At 36.6% G+C, this 18,397-nt stretch overlaps 1 pseudogene; it reads right to left on the bottom strand.

Moving 5' to 3' along the window:
* Window positions 1-18,397, bottom strand: part of LOC107592044 (eukaryotic translation initiation factor 3 subunit H-B-like) — a 77,561-nt pseudogene that overhangs the window by 48,047 nt on the left and 11,117 nt on the right.

Here is an 18,397-nt window from a genome sequence, read left to right on the forward strand (position 1 = left end):
ACAAATAATATGTTGTCCGAAGCGAGGGGGCCGCAGGCGCAGCGGCTAATATGATATGCCGAGCCCACGAGAAGAGGCAGAAGTCATTTCTGTGATGCTGACCGTCTAATGAAAACAAATCACAGGAAATAAACACTAGTCAATGAATGATGCGCAATAACGCAGGCTGAAATATGCTAATGGGAGTATCAAAATATGTCTTAGGGCGAAATTTTCAAATGGAAATAGACATGAGCGCAGTCTTTCATGCCATTAGTGGACAAACATACCCAAACACACATGCTTTCCACTGACCCTGACCTGAATTAGGTTCGCCTCGGGGTGAGATGCAGCCCGGCTTGCGAGACGGGACGGAACGGGCCTTCCGGGCACTCATTACTGTCCTAGAACTATCCTCCAGGACAGACGGAGAAGACATGGGGAGAAGTGAGGGAGAAAAGAGGAGGAGGGAGAGTAGAGGAAAGTTGCTGGATGTGGGGGGGGAATGAAAAATAAGGGTTTGTTATGGTGGAGACAAGCTGTGGAGCAATGCATTTCAAAGCAAATATTTCTGGGCTCGTGCTGGGAGAGCGAGGGTGGTGAACGGTGCCCAGGGGGCAGTGAAGCGGCACTCGCCTGATCTGATCTAACTGGAGATTAACCGCGGCTCTAATCCTCACCACGGACTGCGGTGGAGACGTGACGGGCCGCGCTCCACCCTCGACAGGGCAAATGACAGAGCCGCATGATCTCGCTCTGATGAGCAAAAACTCATTAGGCCGTGCTGTAAACTTCACAACACTGCTTATCATCCCTGCAAGTGACACTTAACCTTGCCCACTTTGAGACAACAAGTGAGTGCATGCAATGGGGTATTCAGGCGGACTGCACATTTGGGATGTCAGCTCAACAGGAAGGGCTCCAAAACAGGGTTTGTGTACACTAGAAGACAGATATGTAAGAGATGGCTTCTTTTTTCAGAATTCAGCTAGTTATGAAACAGCTTTAGAGAAGAAGTGCTGGTTAAACATGAAAATAGGATACATGACGGAAACAGGGACCATTCCATTAAGGAAACAAAAATGTTAAGCATTAATTTTGTGTCCATTACTGCTCTAAAGTTTGGGGTTGGTAAGTATTTTCCAACATTTCATCAGAATTTAAAACAACAGTTTTCTATTGTATTATATTTCAAAATGTAATTTAGATGCAAAGCTGACTTTTCTGTGTCTCCAATGTCACATGATCCTTCAAAAATCATTCTAATATGCTGATTTTCTGCTAAAGAAACGTATAACTTTGAATTTCTTATTATTATAAATGTTAAAAGCAGTTGTGCTGCTTAATATTTTTATTGAAACAATGATAGATTTTTTCAGGATTCTTTGATGAATAGAAAGTTCAAAGGAACAGCATTTTTGAAGTACAAATCTTTTGTTACATTGTAAATGTATTTATTGTCACTTTTTAACAGCACTTTTAATACATCCTTAGTCAAAAAGTATTAATTTGTTTACAAAAAATTAAATAAAAATTATTGACCCCAAACTTTTGAATAGTAGTATATATATAACGGCAAAATTACTTCTAAATTTGTTTACAGTTTATTAGGAACAAAAACTACATCCAATTAAAAGTGTGAAGACGTTGTATGGTTGTGCTCACATGGACGACCTGAGTTTGAACCTAATTTGTGAGAGACAGCAGATCAGTTGCTAATATGAATAAGTCACAATAGTCAGCTACAATTAGTGAAGTTAACTAGTTAATCTACACTTTTTTTCCCACAGCAAAGCTTTCATTAACATACTTAGCTTTAACTTTCGGACAGTTTGCATGGTAAGCCCTCTCTGAGAAGTTGCCTCTTTAAATTCATCTCCTTCAAAGCATCAAATTAAAAAAATAAATAAAAAAATCAAGACCACTGTATACTGTCTACCTGGTTTTGAATGCAAAAGCACGACTAATAAGCACAATTAATGGCGCCTAAGAAGCCCGACTGATCCGGATCAGCTGAACCCAAAACCGGCATAATTATACAGTGCTCGCTTAAGACCAATTAATCAACTAGTCGATTTTGAAAGTATGTAGATCTCCATATTCCTGCTTGCTAAGCAGCCACAAGAGACAAAACGAGCTTGCCAAAAAGTGGTCCAACAAAAGGATTAACAATTTTGGATATTCAGCAAATACTATTTGGACAAATTAAATATGAAGAAGACTGCAATTCATGTGCTTGGCGATGTGACTGAGCAGGTGGTTGATGATACAGGTTGTTAAGATTTAGACTGTACTGGCATGTGCCAGTGTCTGTTTCCTATGTTACACTACAGCTGTAGTCGAAAGACTGTGTGCCAGACAGGCTTAGACCAACCTGATTAATAAATTACTGCATTTAAATAATCAATGGTACGAGAGGCAGATATAGGCTTCATGACAGCTCCCCCATCAATAGCCCATCATTTTCCTCTTCCTTTCAGTCACTTCTGCACACTCGCCTGAAAAATCATAAACCTGGATAGGCTGGTTTTAGCTGGTTTAATCTGGTTGCTTCAAACCAGCTGAAAAGCCCCATAACCTCTTTAAACCAGCAATCACGCAAGAGTAAATCAGCTTAGACTGGTTAAAGATGTTTTCAGCAGGGTCTGCAGTTATACAACATCAAATTCAGGAAAATGAAGAAGATAAAAAATAAAAATCACAGCCCGAGCACATTAGGATGCTGGGCACGGCACTTGACTGACGACATCCCTGAAAGCGTTCATTTTTCTTCGTCCGCACGCTGTTAAATGTGGCACACACCTCTCCTCCCCTCCTCTGTCACAAACCTGAAATCAACTTAAAAATATATCACTCCTGCCACGGAGGTGAAGCCGTAATGCTCCGTTCATGTACAAAATACAAACTTACAAACAGCCAAAATGGATAATGCATTCTCAGTGCACCTCTGCCTGAATCCGAGTTAATCTACAAGATCATTTCCACAATGAATACTCAATTTTTCTGCCAGGAAATATGGGCTGCGGATTACCTCCAACAGCACAGAGCTGCAATCTTTAAGTCATACACAGTTTTATTTATGCATTTATCAGATAAAGATCCCCACCCAGTTGCAGTCACCGAGCTCACACACACAGGCATTTTTGACAAGTCCCATACTGCCACCTACTGGTGAACAAAATGTCATCTTATTCTGCAAGGCTGGAAACCTAAAATGCTTCCTTTGCAGATAATTTGTGTAGATGTGAAGGCTGCATCCAATCATTATATATAAATTATTTTTATATTAATATTTCTTAAATATTCACTACAGTTATTTACAGATAGATAGATAGATAGATAGATAGATAGATAGATAGATAGATAGATAGATAGATAGATAGATAGATAGATAGATAGATAGATAGATAGATAGATAGGATGAAAATTCAGCTTTGCCAACAAAGGAATACATTACATTTAAAATATATTAAAATAGAAAACTGTTCCTTTAAATTTTAATAATACTTCACAATATTACTGTTTTTACTGTATTTTAATCAAATAAATGCAGCCTCAATGAGTATAAGAAGATGATAGATAGATGGATAGGATAGATAGATAGATAGATAGATAGATAGATAGATAGATAGATAGATAGATAGATAGATAGGATGAAAATTCAGCTTTGCCAACAAAGGAATACATTACATTTAAAATATATTAAAATAGAAAACTGTTCCTTTAAATTTTAATAATACTTCACAATATTACTGTTTTTACTGTATTTTAATCAAATAAATGCAGCCTCAATGAGTATAAGAGAATTCTCTCAAAAACATTTTCAAAATCTTACAGATGCCAAAATTTATGGCAGTGTATATTAATAAAATACATATAATAATAATAATAATAATGATCATCCATTTTTATATACACACAACAAGCAAAAAATGTTCTTCTAAATAATTCCATGCAAATTTACAGTCTTTGGTCTAACCAGCGAATATGTTCTGACTGGCTGTAATTGTGTAGTGTCACACAGCATTTTCACTTTCAGTGTGGAGACTGACAAATTACTTGATATTGGAAATGTATCGTGTCGCGCCTGGTTAGGACACGGTGTAAAGCTCAGTTGAATTTGTTCTAGATCATTAAACATGACTTTATGGTGCCTCGGAAGCCTGTCTGCTGAGGTACTTTCATACAGAAACGCTGTCTGTTCAGTAACAGACTGACTGTAGGACCCCCAACTCTCCACATTTTTAATGTCTCGCTTCTCAAACAAACCTAATTCTACTGATTAACCCATTAGTAGATGCTGTGTGACCTGAATTATGTGCATCAAATAAGGGGGACATACAAAATGTGCAGTATTAGGAGCCGCCGGGTCAAAAATTTAGAACTACTGCCCAATGATAATGAGACATTTGAATAAGTGCCATCCACGGGCATGACTGGGCAGAAATTTTGTAAATGTGAAGGGAAAATCCAAATGTTGCTAGCAGACTGTAATGTTTATTAATACTACTGATCCATTCTTGTGGTAAAACAGGAGAGGAAACAGCTAAATGGATACACGGTGAGGTTGAAAGCACTAAGGGAAAAGACAAAACACACAGCATGGCAATGTATGATGATGCATTCATGTGGGACAGGGGTTGAGTTAACAGCTGGCGTTATCTCATTGACTGCTTCAGCGCCGACCTGGAACACAATGAAAAGACGCATCCTGTTACAGCAACAACAAAAAAACGGCACAAAACGCACAACAACAGTTCAACGCAGCAATAAACATTTAAATATGTATGTGTAAATTTAATTAACCCTGACAAACACGCAAAGACTCATTATACCAGCTGTTAAAGAAACCTCTGCCTACTATGTACTGTTACACTGGTGCATAGAAATGACAAAAATTCAATATCTATATATTAATCAAATAAAAATATCTATATATTAATAAAATAAAAATATCTATATATTCTTGCTTGTGCACATTTAGTGGAAAAGAGTATGTTACTTTTATATAATTAATTTAATTGGCTATGCAATGGCTGCTTGGAAGAATATTATGAGAAAAAACTTTTTTTAAATACAATTTCTACTCTTTTAAATATTAAAACAGAAGCTGAATATTGCCAAAAGGCAAAAAGAAATGAGACTGGTGACCATGTGAAATCAACAAAACAGTGAGTAAGTACAGACAGGCAGATTAGAAAATAACAGCTAAAACATTTGTAACAAACTGATTGAAAGGCTGAGACCGAGAGGAACGGTGCGGTTCACGATTAGTTTGGATTCAGTGCAGTAAACACCATTTAAGAGGAGTTTATAACAGTTAGTCTGCCTATAGCAGCAAGGGCTGAAGTCTCTCTGGCTGAAGCCATAGAAACAAACTCTGAAACAACACCAACAGCAGTAGACAATTTCGTATGCTGCCAACATTTGAGTTTTCTATTCACGTTCACAAATTTCTACAGAATCATGCCCGTGAAATCAAATCATAGCTGTGTCAAAGTATGAACACAGAAACAATACCCTGAGGTGATGTCATGCACATTACCATAACATTAGTGCGACTTACGCAATTCTACTACACAACAAAACTTTAGTTTTATATTTTATTGCATAATACTTTTTTAAAAAGGTACCATGGTATTCTGATACATTTTTTGGACATTTCCATAGTAATGTTTTTTGGCCAGGGATCATGTTAATTCCACAGCATTTTTAGGCATCTTGGATTAACATTGTTTAAAGGTTTGGAAGGTTTTGTTAATATTTTTCTCTTTTTTAACTTTAGTAATAGTCTCTTATGGTCAGCAAGGCTGCATTTATTTGAAATGCAATATAGTTAAAACACAGATATTGTGAAATATTATTAGAATTTAAAAATATATCTTATCTGTTGTAATATATTTTAAAATCAAATTTATTCCTGTGATGTCAAAAATAAAATGTCATTATACCAGTCTTCAGCGTCACATGAACCTTCAGAAATCTAATATGCTGATTTGGTGCTCAAGAAATGTTGATAAATTATCAATGTTTATTAAACAGTTGTGCTGCTTAATATTTTTGTGGAAATTGTGATACATTCTTTTCAGGATTCTTTGATGAATATAAAGTTCAAAATAATGGCATTTATTTGACACAAATGTTTTGTAACATCATTAATGCATTTGTCACGTTTGATCAATTTAATGCATCCTTGCTAAATAAAAATATTTTTTCTTTGTAAAAAAAAAATAAAAATCCTACTGACCCCAAACTTTTAAACAGTAGTGCAAATATTTAAAAAAAACTATTATAAATATTAATATATCACTCTACATTTTGAAAGGAAAAGTATTTACTATTTATTTAATGTAAATTGAATGTACACTGGGAATTTTTTACGCCAATACCAAACAGAACAAATAAAATAACATGTGATAGGAAAAAGTATTTACATTTTTAACATTACTTTAAAAATTCTTCAGCTTGAGGTTGAATCTGGAGGTGTATTTAGAAGTTGCATTGGTTACAATGTGCATTGGCAAATCTAAAATCACACTTTACAAGATGCACAAAAAGCAAAAACATTCATTAACGCGGATTTAAGAAATATGCAGAGCAGGATTCTTTGATGAATATAAAGTTCAAAATAATGGCATTTATTTGACACAAATGTTTTGTAACATCATTAATGCATTTGTCACGTTTGATCAATTTAATGCATCCTTGCTAAATAAAAATATTTTTTCTTTGTAAAAAAAAAAATAAAAATCCTACTGACCCCAAACTTTTAAACAGTAGTGCAAATATTTAAAAAAAACTATTATAAATATTAATATATCACTCTACATTTTGAAAGGAAAAGTATTTACTATTTATTTAATGTAAATTGAATGTACACTGGGAATTTTTTACGCCAATACCAAACAGAACAAATAAAATAACCTGTGATAGGAAAAAGTATTTACATTTTTAACATTACTTTAAAAATTCTTCAGCTTGAGGTTGAATCTGGAGGTGTATTTAGAAGTTGCATTGGTTACAATGTGCATTGGCAAATCTAAAATCACACTTTACAAGATGCACAAAAAGCAAAAACATTCATTAACGCGGATTTAAGAAATATGCAGAGCTGAATCTAATGTTCTTTTTTATTGTCTGTTTGAGACTCTGAAATGGAAGGTCACAGACATAGCTTATCTCGACTGGGACGGTCTGTTTGTATTACGCTCTTTAGGTGTTCCTCCCTCCTGTTTCAGTCTCTCTAAAGCAAACCTGCACTCCTCCATCAGATAAGACTCAATCCAACCACCTGAAAGACTTCTGCTCTGTTTGAGGCAGTCAAACACCAGGTAAAAATAGAGTGAAGTGATGGAAGTCACCTCAGGTCACTGGCAGGTTTTCATAATGGACAAAAATGAAAACGACCATGGAAAAAAACACTCACAAGGAGGTAAAGAACTGCGGCCGACTCGAACTCACCTTTTAAAACTCTAGTAATAAATAAAGCAACTGCCTCGCAGGAAAAAACAAGCAAAGGAGTCGCGACTGCTCATTAAAGAGTGAATTTACACCTTTCTGCAGCCTGTACAGTTCAAGGATCCTTGCTTTGCATATGAAGGGTGTTTAAATATCCATTAGACGCCATAATTTGTCAGGCACAGCCCTACAGGCTAAAGAAAGGGAGAAAAACATGCTGTGATGGGAAGGGTGGGAGAGGGTCACCCAAACACACATTGTCATATGTACACTCCCTGTAGCAGAGGAGGATAATAAATTAACTGTGAGGATACCACAGGCAGTGTCAGAGTCACTGAGTTAATATATACTTGGAGATGCGATGCACTACGCTTGAGGCTGAATACTTCTCATTTAGAATTAGTATACTAACTGACTCCCTGTAGCAGAGGAGGATAATAAATTAACTGTGAGGATACCACAGGCAGTGTCAGAGTCACTGAGTTAATATATACTTGGAGATGCGATGCACTACGCTTGAGGCTGAATACTTCTCATTTAGAATTAGTATACTAACTGAACTCTTCTTGATAAATGCATCGGAAGTCATTACAGTCAGATGTGGATTCAAAGGTGCTCATGTTAACAGACTCAAATATATATATTTTTTAAATATTTTTTTAAAGTCTGCACAGGAGTTACTGTTAGGGGTAGACAGTATGACCAAAATGGCATGAATAATTTTATCACAGTAAGAGTAAACAGTGTGTATCTTTTATTATATATATATAAATAAATATATAAATAAATTACACTATATATACACATATATATATATATATATATATATACACTGAACAAAATTATAAACGCAACACTTTTGTTTTTGCCCCCATTTTTCATGAGCTGAACTCAAAGATCTAAGACTTTTTTCTCAGCTTTTTCAGTATGTGCAAATGCACAGAAAATAGGGAGGTGAATAAGTAGATGTATTACCCATCATGAAAAGATTTGAACCACCAAACCTAGTGTTTGTAGCCTGTATTTTTAACTGCAAATCTGACATTGCTCTACTCTCCAGTTAGCCAAAGTGGTTTGAATGTGGCTTGTTTGTGTCTTACAGCAGATTTTCGATTATTGCTTAAAGGGATAGTTCTCCCAAAAATGAAAATTGTGTCCTTAATTACTCACCCTCATGTCGTTTCAAACCCGTAAGACCTTTGTTCATCTTCGGAACACAAATTAAGATATTTTTGATGAAATCTGAGAACTTTCTGACCCTGCATAGACAGCAACGCAACTGACACGTTCAAGGCCCAGAAAGGTAGTAAGGACATTGTTAAAAAAGTCCACGTGACATCAGGGGTTCAACCGTAATTTTATGAAGCTACGAGAATACTTTTTGTGTGCCAAGAAAACAAAAACAACGACTTTATTCAACAATTTCTTCTCTGTTTAATAAAGTCGTAATTTTTGTTTGTTTGTTTGTTTGCACACAAAAAGTATTCTCGTAGCTTCATAAAGTTAAGGTTGAACCACTGATGTCACATGGACTATTTTCATTTTTGAGTGAACTTTCCCTTTAAGGGTCTCTCATATATGGTAATTTACAAATGTTGATGCTATTATTCAAATTAAAATATTATTCAAGTTATAAGATGATGCTTTTATTCAAATTGGTGTTTAACCAACTATAAAATTCTGATATATTGTTTTATTTACTGTTGTTTTATGCAGTTATGCACAGCAAATCTAAATTAAGCAACATTTATTTCAGTTAAACCAGGAAATGTGCACTTTTATTGCTCGTCCTTGCATTACATCACATTAAACTCCTCTACAAGTGTAAACTTTTCTATTTTATCACAGCGCTGTGTCTGGCCTGCCAGCCTCCGTTTACTACCTGCCAGCTCATCAGGGATCACTAAGGCAGAGAAACGTCATCGTCAATAGTCGAGCTAGTAAACGGTGAAGTAAATTGCGGTGTAATTCAACAGAAACCTGTATCGGAGCAAAGGTTTGCGGCTCAGCTTTTATAGGGCTTCTCCAGAGAGCGCTAGCCAGAATGCCTCATCAAGCTCGGTCTGGAGAGAAGTGAGAATGGGCTGCTTTCAGTGCAGAGCGAAGGACTGAGAGTTGTTTATTTGCTTTTACGGCTTGTTGGATTCCAGGTGGAGCTGGTGAGATGGCTGTGCATCAAGGGAGGGAGAATGAGGCAGGGTTGCATTATTAAAAGTGTAATGGGCTGTAGAGACTCAGAAATGGAGGCAGCAAAGGAACCAAAAATTAGCTAGGGTAGGGTGTTGTTTTGTGGGCCACCAAAATAGGGCTGGGGTGATATGACTGTATATACCACAGTGATAGAAAATATTTTGTTATACTGTTTATACCGTGAGATGGCATGATATAAAAAATCTGGAAAAAACAACAACAACCGTGGCCATTTATAATTTATGTCATCTGGGTAATCTTGCCTTTTGGGGTGCGTCAATGAAGTTTAAAATATTAAAGTATTTTAGTCACTAGAATAAAAATATGCATACTACATGACTATGCACTATATGTAACATTAAAATTATTATTTATAAAAAATACTACAGATTCTTTTTTTATACTAATAACAATATTCATAATAATATTAGAACATCTTGGTATGTAATTATTCACTAGAATAAAAATACAGTTCATGATGTAAAATATTATAAATATTAATGATAAAAATAATAAAAATAACAATATATTAGTAATATGATACAGAATAACAATAAATGTTAGTGAGCACTTCTCCTTTGCCGAGATAATCCATCCACCTCACAGGTGTGGCATATCAAGATGCTGATTAGACAGCATGATTATTGCACAGATGTGCCTTAGGCTGGTCTCAAAAAAAGGCTACTCTAAAATGTGCAGGCCTAAGGCACATCTGTGCAATAATCATGCTGTCTAATCAGCATCTTGATATGCCACACCTGTGAGGTGGATGGATTATCTCGGCAAAGGAGAAGTGCTCACTAACATTTATTGTTATTCTGTATCATATTACTAATATATTGTTATTTTTATTATTTTTATCATTAATATTTATAATATTTTACATCATGAACTGTATTTTTATTCTAGTGAATAATTACATACCAAGATGTTCTAATATTATTATGAATATTGTTATTAGTATAAAAAAAGAATCTGTAGTATTTTTTATAAATAATAATTTTAATGTTACATATAGTGCATAGTCATGTAGTATGCATATTTTTATTCTAGTGACTAAAATACTTTAATATTTTAAACTTCATTGACGCACCCCAAAAGGCAAGATTACCCAGATGACATAAATTATAAATGGCCACGGTTGTTGTTGTTTTTTCCAGATTTTTTATATCATGCCATCTCACGGTATAAACAGTATAACAAAATATTTTCTATCACTGTGGTATATACAGTCATATCACCCCAGCCCTATTTTGGTGGCCCACAAAACAACACCCTACCCTAGCTAATTTTTGGTTCCTTTGCTGCCTCCATTTCTGAGTCTCTACAGCCCATTACACTTTTAATAATGCAACCCTGCCTCATTCTCCCTCCCTTGATGCACAGCCATCTCACCAGCTACACCTGTGATCTCACAAGCCGTAAAAGCAAATAAACAACTCTCAGTCCTTCGCTCTGCACTGAAAGCAGCCCATTCTCACTTCTCTCCAGACCGAGCTTGATGAGGCATTCTGGCTAGCGCTCTCTGGAGAAGCCCTATAAAAGCTGAGCCGCAAACCTTTGCTCCGATACAGGTTTCTGTTGAATTACACCGCAATTTACTTCACCGTTTACTAGCTCGACTATCGACGATGACGTTTCTCTGCCTTAGTGATCCCTGATGAGCTGGCAGGTAGTAAACGGAGGCTGGCAGGCCAGACACAGCGCTGTGATAAAATAGAAAAGTTTACACTTGTAGAGGAGTTTAATGTGATGTAATGCAAGGACGAGCAATAAAAGTGCACATTTCCTGGTTTAACTGAAATAAATGTTGCTTAATTTAGATTTGCTGTGCATAACTGCATAAAACAACAGTAAATAAAACAATATATCAGAATTTTATAGTTGGTTAAACACCAATTTGAATAAAAGCATCATCTTATAACTTGAATAATATTTTAATTTGAATAATAGCATCAACATTTGTAAATTACCATATATGAGAGACCCTTAAAGGGAAAGTTCACTCAAAAATGAAAATAGTCCATGTGACATCAGTGGTTCAACCTTAACTTTATGAAGCTACGAGAATACTTTTTGTGTGCCAAGAAAACAAAAACAACGACTTTATTCAACAATTTCTTCTCTGTTTAATAAAGTCGTAATTTTTGTTTGTTTGTTTGTTTGCACACAAAAAGTATTCTCGTAGCTTCATAAAATTACGGTTGAACCCCTGATGTCACGTGGACTTTTTTAACAATGTCCTTACTACCTTTCTGGGCCTTGAACGTGTCAGTTGCGTTGCTGTCTATGCAGGGTCAGAAAGTTCTCAGATTTCATCAAAAATATCTTAATTTGTGTTCCGAAGATGAACAAAGGTCTTACGGGTTTGAAACGACATGAGGGTGAGTAATTAAGGACACAATTTTCATTTTTGGGAGAACTATCCCTTTAAGCAATAATCGAAAATCTGCTGTAAGACACAAACAAGCCACATTCAAACCACTTTGGCTAACTGGAGAGTAGAGCAATGTCAGATTTGCAGTTAAAAATACAGGCTACAAACACTAGGTTTGGTGGTTCAAATCTTTTCATGATGGGTAATACATCTACTTATTCACCTCCCTATTTTCTGTGCATTTGCACATACTGAAAAAGCTGAGAAAGACAAAGAAAAAAAGAATGAGAGAAAGAGCTCTGCATAATAAAGGTGTGCTTCTAATCAAATGCCTACTTATAAAATCAGAAATTTGTATCAGGCACAATTTAAGGCAGACCGATCTAAACTGCATTTGGAATAGCAGGATCACTTTCTAGCAGTGAACACATTATAATGTTCCCAGAAAACGTATTTGTGTGTATTCTCTATCTGCACTCCATCAGTGCTTAATGTAGCACATCTCAACATCCATGTCACTAAATCATTCGCTTTCTCCGCAAAGCGGCTTAAAATTATTATTTCAATACTTCTTCAGGGAGCCCAAAATATATTCAGTAAAGATTCCATTTCTGAGGAAGTCAACTGGGTGGCATCAGTGATGGGTATTACTTAGCGCACTGATACAGTGAGAAGCAAAATGAAGCTAAATTTGATCTGTAGGTAAAATTCAAATAATCGAAACATTTGCAACTATAACGATGGCAGATGGCCTACTTTACAAACTCTAACTCAAATGCCATTTAGAAAATGAATCCTGTCTGAATAGTGCTAACAAATGATTAAGGCAATGAGCACAACTTTATTCCCTTACCTTCATCAAAGTCAGCATCGTCCTCTGTGTGTTGAGGAAAGGGAAGCAGTTGGTGATCTCCAGCCTGTCCTCCACCACCAGCCCCAGCAGCGCCCCCTGCACCAGTTCACTGCCCTGACCTTCCTCCTGGTAATGTTTAATGATCTTCATCACCACCTGAAACACAGAACCACAAGCATGAACACTCACACTTGACTGAATTTCTGTTTTTCCATGATCTTCAAAACCTTTTTTTGAGTGCTTAAAATATGCACATACACAAATTTCTTTAAGTGACTAATAAGTGAATTTATTTATTATTATTTATTGATACAAACGTTTGAAATAATTAAGATGCCTTTATTGTTTTTGAAAGAGGCCTCTTATGTTCACCAAGTAAAATGGCAATAATTGTCAAATATTGTTACAACTAAAAATGTATACACTGTTTTCAATTGTACTACATTTTTAAAATGTTAATTTGTTCCTGTAATGAATTTTCAGCAGCCATTTTTAGAAAGTGTTTTTTAAAGTCCCCATGAAACCAAAATTAAAGTTTTTTGGGTGCTAGTATCAATATGTTAGTCTTAAGGTTATCTATAAGGCAGTGTGCTCCAAAACAGTGACAAAATTCGCATTTAGAAGATATAAGCATTCAAAGCTTTCAGTTCGTCACTTCCGCCAAAACGGCTCAATGATTTTTTTAACGACATGAGGGTGAGTAATTAAGGACACAATTTTCATTTTTGGGAGAACTATCCCTTTAAGCAATAATCGAAAATCTGCTGTAAGACACAAACAAGCCACATTCAAACCACTTTGGCTAACTGGAGAGTAGAGCAATGTCAGATTTGCAGTTAAAAATACAGGCTACAAACACTAGGTTTGGTGGTTCAAATCTTTTCATGATGGGTAATACATCTACTTATTCACCTCCCTATTTTCTGTGCATTTGCACATACTGAAAAAGCTGAGAAAGACAAAGAAAAAAAGAATGAGAGAAAGAGCTCTGCATAATAAAGGTGTGCTTCTAATCAAATGCCTACTTATAAAATCAGAAATTTGTATCAGGCACAATTTAAGGCAGACCGATCTAAACTGCATTTGGAATAGCAGGATCACTATCTAGCAGTGAACACATTATAATGTTCCCAGAAACTTATTTGTGTGTATTCTCTATCTGCACTCCATCAGTGCTTAATGTAGCACATCTCAACATCCATGTCACTAAATCATTCGCTTTCTCCGCAAAGCGGCTTAAAATTATTATTTCAATACTTCTTCAGGGAGCCCAAAATATATTCAGTAAAGATTCCATTTCTGAGGAAGTCAACTGGGTGGCATCAGTGATGGGTATTACTTAGCGCACTGATACAGTGAGAAGCAAAATGAAGCTAAATTTGATCTGTAGGTAAAATTCAAATAATCGAAACATTTGCAACTATAACGATGGCAGATGGCCTACTTTACAAACTCTAACTCAAATGCCATTTAGAAAATGAATCCTGTCTGAATAGTGCTAACAAATGATTAAGGCAATGAGCACAACTTTATTCCCTTACCTTCATCAAAGTCAGCATCGTCCTCTGTGTGTTGAGGGAAAGTGAAGCAGTTGGTGATCTCCAGCCTGTCCTCCACCACCAGCCCCAGCAGCGCCCCCTGCACCAGTTCACTGCCCTGACCTTCCTCCTGGTAATGTTTAATGATCTTCATCACCACCTGAAACACAGAACCACAAGCATGAACACTCACACTTGACTGAATTTCTGTTTTTCCATGATCTTCAAAACCTTTTTTTGAGTGCTTAAAATATGCACATACACAAATTTCTTTAAGTGACTAATAAGTGAATTTATTTATTATTATTTATTGATACAAACGTTTGAAATAATTAAGATGCCTTTATTGTTTTTGAAAGAGGCCTCTTATGTTCACCAAGTAAAATGGCAATAATTGTCAAATATTGTTACAAATAAAAATGTATACACTGTTTTCAATTGTACTACATTTTTAAAATGTTAATTTGTTCCTGTAATGAATTTTCAGCAGCCATTTTTAGAAAGTGTTTTTTAAAGTCCCCATGAAACCAAAATTAAAGTTTTTTGGGTGCTAGTATCAATATGTTAGTCTTAAGGTTATCTATAAGGCAGTGTGCTCCAAAACAGTGACAAAATTCGCATTTAGAAGATATAAGCATTCAAAGCTTTCAGTTCGTCACTTCCGCCAAAACGGCTCAATGATTTTTTTGACGTCACATCGTACTTCAGCTTCTCATCAAACTTTCTGTCCAATCAAATGCTCTCTAGAATCCGAAGCGCCCGCCCCCTACACTATAAAATAGACGCTGAAGCCGCGGCTGAAATCGGTCACTTCAGAATTAGTATTTTCTGTACAGTGAATGGCACGTAGTGCACTACATAGGGGACAGGGAACGACTCAAACAGTGTAAATAATAGGGATGGGTACCGAAACCCGGTACCAATATGGCACTGGTACCTATGTAACTGGTATGTACTAGAACTGAATCCAAGCGCAGATTTCGGTGCCATGCTTCGGTGCCATGTCTGAGTGATCGATTGAAATATTTGTCCTCTGGTTCTCCGAAATGGACGTAAGAAGCATCATCACTGGCACCGCACGTGAAAAATTATTTCCCGAATGAAAAAATGCACGTGAACGCAAGTCGGAAAGCTCTAATAATACAAATCCAATAAATTTTTGTAGTAACCAGTGTGTCCATGTTGTTTTTATATTCCGACTTAAAAGCACAACTCGGGAAATGAGAGCATCCGAGGAGTGTGAATCTCTCTAGAATCCGAAGCGCCCGCCCCCTACACTATAAAATAGACGCTGAAGCCGCGGCTGAAATCGGTCACTTCAGAATTAGTATTTTCTGTACAGTGAATGGCACGTAGTGCACTACATAGGGGACAGGGAACGACTCAAACAGTGTAAATAATAGGGATGGGTACCGAAACCCGGTACCAATATGGCACTGGTACCTATGTAACTGGTATGTACTAGAAACCGAATCCAAGCGCAGATTTCGGTGCCATGCCTGAGCGATCGACTGAAATATTTATCCTCTGGTTTTCAGAAACGGACGTAAGAAGCATCATCACTGGCACCGCACGTGAAAAATTATTTCCCGAATGAAAAAATGCACGTGAACGCAAGTCGGAAAGCTCTAATAATACAAATCCAATAAATTTTTGTAGTAACCAGTGTGTCCATGTTGTTTTTATATTCCGACTTAAAAGCACAACTCGGGAAATGAGAGCATCCGAGGAGTGTGAATGCAGTAATTACACTTGCTCTGATGGCAGCAGGTAGCCTTCCGTTAACTAAGCTAAACATGCTTAAATTAAAATGCCTAAAGCTAAACCTCCCTTTTATTCACATTTCTAAACCTGTTGTCCAACAAAAGAGAAAATTATAACCTTTTTACTCCACAACACCAGTCAAATGCTTCCTTTTGTGATCTGATGAGGCTTCTTGTCACAGAATGAGGCAGAAAATATGTTCTATATGCTACTTTAAAAATAATACATCGATTAGCAATAAATTAGGGTGACATGTCCTCTTTTTGGACCTACAAAAATGCGTCCGGCCGGGATTTTTTAATTGCCCAAAATGTTTGGGATTCGTCTATTTTCCTCTCTGACCATTGCCGCCTGCTCCCGCAACATGTGTTTCCCTCCCGCGATTTTCGTGTCCACTCCTTTAAACATTCTAATATTGTGTATAATTTTGGCGCATCAGGGAGCCGCTCTCAGCATGCGGTGTATTTAAATATTTTTGAATGAGCGTTTGCGCTGTTTACTTTCACTTTCAATTTCGCAATCACACGCACTCTGTGCAAAGGGAGCAGATCTTACAAGATCAGATATTTGTCAATGAGCGCAGGATCTGTTGAGCGTATACTCCAGCATGGTCTTGTCAGTCCTCTCTCCTTATTCTCGACCTGTGATCAGTCAAAGCTGACTCCGGTAGCTTTTGTTGGATGCAGGGTTGCCAATTCCGCATTTTTTCCACAGATTTGGGCTACTTTTAAACTGTTGCCATGGCTTGATTTTCCCCCGTGGGATAAAGGTTTGAAATATTGCATAAATTACATTTGACTGAAATGCTTGTATTGAAACATTTTGCATTCTACCTATGATAAAACTTTCATGGTCTTCTATATTAACTGTTCCCTCCTGGTGGAAAGACCTGCCCAACTCTATCCAAGCAGCTGAGTCCTTAATATTTTCAAGAAACAGCTGAAAACACATCTCTTTCATCTTCATTTGACCATCTAACACTAGCACTCTCTATTCTAATGCTACTTCTAATTTCATCTGCTTGTTTTTTTTTATTAAAAAACTTGACTCTCTAACATTTGCACTCTCTATTGTATTTCTGTTCTAATGGCCAATCCATAATTTTTGGGGGGAATTTTATTTTTTATTTTTTTTAATAAGTATCGGTTCAGGCACCGGAACCATTTTAAAAGGTATCGAAAAAAAAACAAACGATACCCAACCCTAGTAAATATGCTTTCCATTGAGGAAAAACAGAAGTCTGGTTTTGCGTTGTGTCACGCTAACCACCGCACCGCAGTGAACCCAGAGACACGATAGCACGGAGCGGATCACATGCGCGAGTCGGCGCAGACCACAAAATGTATCGGAGCTATTTGAACTCTACACAGAATGCTATATTTTATAGCAATATGGATGAGATTGTGGCTGGCATACCCTGTCAAATGCGGCTTTACGGAGTTTTCAACGGCTCTAGCCCAAGCTGTGATATAAACGAACGCTATTGGTTATTTTAAAAAGGGGCGGGGCTGCTTGATATGTCCCTTTTTTATTTTTTTTAATAAGTATCGGTTCAGGCACCGGAACCTTTTTAAAAGGTATCGAAAAAAAAACAAACGATACCCAACCCTAGTAAATATGCTTTCCATTGAGGAAAAACAGAAGTCTGGTTTTGCGTTGTGTCACGCTAACCACCGCACCGCAGTGAACCCAGAGACACGATAGCACGGAGCGGATCACATGCGCGAGTCGGCGCAGACCACAAAATGTATCGGAGCTATTTGAACTCTACACAGAATGCTATATTTTATAGCAATATGGATGAGATTGTGGCTGGCATACCCTGTCAAATGCGGCTTTACGGAGGTTTCAACGGCTCTAGCCCAAGCTGTGATATAAACGAACGCTATTGGTTATTTTAAAAAGGGGCGGGGCTGCTTGATATGTCCCGCCCTGTCTTCCTGTTTCAGTTCAAATGACGTCAACACAGAGTTGCTTGTGTGTTTCTAAGCATTTATGGGGACCTTTAAAGAATTTTGTTTGTTTAGAAATTTATTAATTTGGGGTCAGAAAGATTTTTTTTTTTTAAAGAAAATTAATACTTTTATTCAGCAAAGAGGCATTAAATTGATAAAGTGGCAGTAAAGCCATTTGTAATATTACAAAAGGTTTCTATGTCCAATAAATGCTGTTTAACTTTATTTATCAAAGAATCCTGGTATCATGGTTCACACAAAAACATTAAGCAGCAAAAATTGT

Source organism: Sinocyclocheilus grahami, unplaced genomic scaffold (assembly GCF_001515645.1).
Source record: "Sinocyclocheilus grahami isolate Dianchi unplaced genomic scaffold, SAMN03320097.WGS_v1.1 scaffold149.1, whole genome shotgun sequence".
NCBI classification, from domain to species: Eukaryota; Metazoa; Chordata; class Actinopteri; order Cypriniformes; family Cyprinidae; genus Sinocyclocheilus; species Sinocyclocheilus grahami.